Genomic DNA, 2,883 nt, shown 5'->3' with positions numbered 1-2,883 from the left:
CAAATCGGCAAACCTTCAAAATACCGGCGGGGCTAACTTAAAAACTCTTCTAGAAAAAAGGATAGGATTAAGCAATAATGGTCAAGTCTAATCCATTACTACCAAAAGTATTGAGGTATTTCTGAAGTAAAAGTATATACCTGTAATAATTATCTGTATTTACTAGCTACAATTAATATTTTAAGAGAGACGGGGCAACTTTTTAGCCTAAATTAGAGAAAATCTTAAAAATCGACAGCAGTTGAGAAATATGCGCCAATATCCACATGTTAAAAATTTACTAAGTAAAAACATACCTCGCAACATACTTGAACAAGAAAGCTGAACAAAACCTTAAATAATGGCGGTATAAAAGCCCCAGAATAGGGACAACTTTTAAACATTGCTTTTACAAGCATATGACGTTGACAGAATAACAGGTTTTGCATTGGCATGCATTTTCTGAAGAATATAAAGTCTGAAGATGACATCCCTGTCATTACTTTCTGACTTTATTTCTCAATGCTTTGCCCAAAACATTATGGGGGACAGACCAAAATATGAGGCAAAAATCTGGACATTCTGTGAAAATCTCTACAGTTGAGCGGTATGAGTCAGCCATTAAAAATTAGGATTTTAAGATTCGCTTTAAAACTGTAATTTTTATTTACGTATGTTTTGTATTCTAACGAAAAATACGAGTTTACAGCAAACTTAAGCTACAACTTCGAACTACTCTCACCTTAGCACACGCTTTCAGTACCTCACGAAGTGTACTACAATTTGCCTTCTAGTGAAGCGTTCTGACATCACGTCAACATAGAACGTACCTTGACGTAAGACGCAATGCGGACGCTGGTTTTGAAGCTGGTGTTTTGTGTTTATACTCTTGTGGAAATATTTGAAGTCTGACTTACTAACAGCTACAGTTAGTCGGTAAGTATTAAAAGCTCGGTTTCATGTGTAGAAATAAAAGAACAGGATGTAGAAAGAGATTTAGGATTAACGCAGGGCATACATATTATGTATCCAAAGGTTCTTGGTGTAAACTGTTGAGTTTGTTGAGGGTGGCAGGCAGCATGGAAGTATGACAAAGTTGGGAGTGTATTCTTGGGACCTGTCGTTCACATTGAGTGCATTCTATTATTGACTGTCCTTGTCACGATAAACTCCTGTGATCTCCTTTGTAAAGAGCAGAAAAAGCATGGGGCGATTACGTCTTATTTCTAGGAAATAAATGCATTTTTAACTGAAAGTTATTTTATATATGTCTATGTACGTTGTGAACATTGCTTTAAAGTATTGCACTGTGCACTTTTTAATGTCACTTGTCTTTCTGAAGTTACTTCTTTTGGGTGTAGTTTAAGCAAGTGGTTTGTATGTGCATGTTGTAGTTGTCTTTTCCCAGGTTATCATCAATAGGGGACATATTGCAGGAGTATGAGCAGTGGCAGTTAACTGGTGTTACAAAGCATGCTGCATGGCATGAGTTCTGTTAGTAGTAATGACTGAGATCGGTATGGTATAGTGTATGTGGTGAATAGTTGTGTTTTTGGACTCTGCAGTGGAGGTAAGTAACAACAGCCGATGGCCTGAAATTAGACTTGGAGAGCTAAGGACTTCTGAAAGCATGATTTGAAGAGGCAATGAGACTGTTGTAGGCATTGCTAATGTTGGCAACAGACAAGGTGTAATTTTACTATTCCCGACCTAGGTAAGGTAATATAAGACATTTCCTTTTTATCCAACACAACAGCTTTATTTGAATGTTGTAATTTCTCTGCTTACCCTTTGTAAGAAGAAGCAGTTGGTGGTGTCCCCCAACCCACATTTAATACCTTCCCATTTAGAACAAACAAGGTAGAGCTTAAGGCATTGGCACCCTTCCTCCCTTGCAAATTGTAATAGCAGAAATATAGTTTGCAAATATGGGTGATGAATGTTATGCTTCCTGAGGCTCAAGCACTTTGTTTTAGTAGTTTTGTTGTTTGCATGACGGGGATGCCAACTGTCCAGAATTAAGGGACGCTGTCACTGACACTGAATAACACAATAATATGTTTCTTTGAGCACTGTAATATTGTATGACAATCCCCTCAAGGGGAGGTTAATGCACACTTATATTTTGCATGCATGCTTTCACATACATGTTCAGAATTTTTGACATGAAAAGTAGGCAACCTTAATATTGACAGTATGATTCTCAGAAGGATTTACATTAGGGTAAATTCTGTATGATTGTACTAAAATGCTTTATTTTCTTACACAAAACATAGTCATATAAGCACTGTGCTAGCGGCCACTGCTTCCTCATTCATGTGGAAAGAGGTTTTCTCTTTTGTTTTTTACTTTGATCTAGATAATGTTGCTGTTTATTTAATTGTCATGCAGCATATGTGTTATTGTCATGAATGGTTTTTTTCTTATAAGGATAAAGAAAAACTTCTAAGATTGTTTATTTTGTAATTCACCCTTTTTCTCTTGCAAAAAGTTCATTTCTTAAAGAGAAACAAAGGAGAGAACCACTGCTTAAAAAAAAAAAAAAACAATAACCAAATGAAAGGCAAACTCCCAATGATGGACCACAGGCAGAAGGATAAATAAAAACACTTTATTGTACAGTTAATTAGGCGCTTTCATCATGTGATATTCATGACTTCTTCAGAATAAAATATACTTACAGCACACTTAAATACCCCCTCCAAATAAAACATGCCGAACAGTTTGAACCATTTAAATAGAAATGATCAATATATTAATAAAAAATCCATTGCATATTTAAAAATGTATCCTTATTAACTATAAAATAACTTAATTCCTAATGTATCTAACACATTAGAGCCAAAATTTTTTTAATTTAAAAAAATTAAAAAGTTTTTCCTTTTTAAAACTTTTTTTTTAAAA

General features: G+C 34.9%; 1 protein-coding gene across 1 annotated transcript in view; it reads left to right on the top strand.

The window, feature by feature from the left end:
• The first annotated feature begins 834 nt into the window (after positions 1-834).
• The window catches only part of TAF1 (TATA-box binding protein associated factor 1), a 2,792,652-nt gene continuing 2,790,603 nt past the window's right edge, over positions 835-2,883 (top strand). The window contains exon 1 of the mRNA XM_044057257.1: positions 835-915. The gene's annotated coding sequence lies outside the window, so the exon portion shown is untranslated. The remainder of the gene's footprint in view (positions 916-2,883) is intronic.

The sequence above is a fragment of the Protopterus annectens genome, chromosome 15.part0, assembly GCF_019279795.1.
Source record: "Protopterus annectens isolate FY-2018-M chromosome 15.part0, PAN1.0, whole genome shotgun sequence".
Lineage (NCBI taxonomy): Eukaryota > Metazoa > Chordata > Ceratodontiformes > Protopteridae > Protopterus > Protopterus annectens.
Note: the sequence above shows the minus strand (reverse complement) of the source record. Positions and strands in the feature narration are given on the sequence as shown.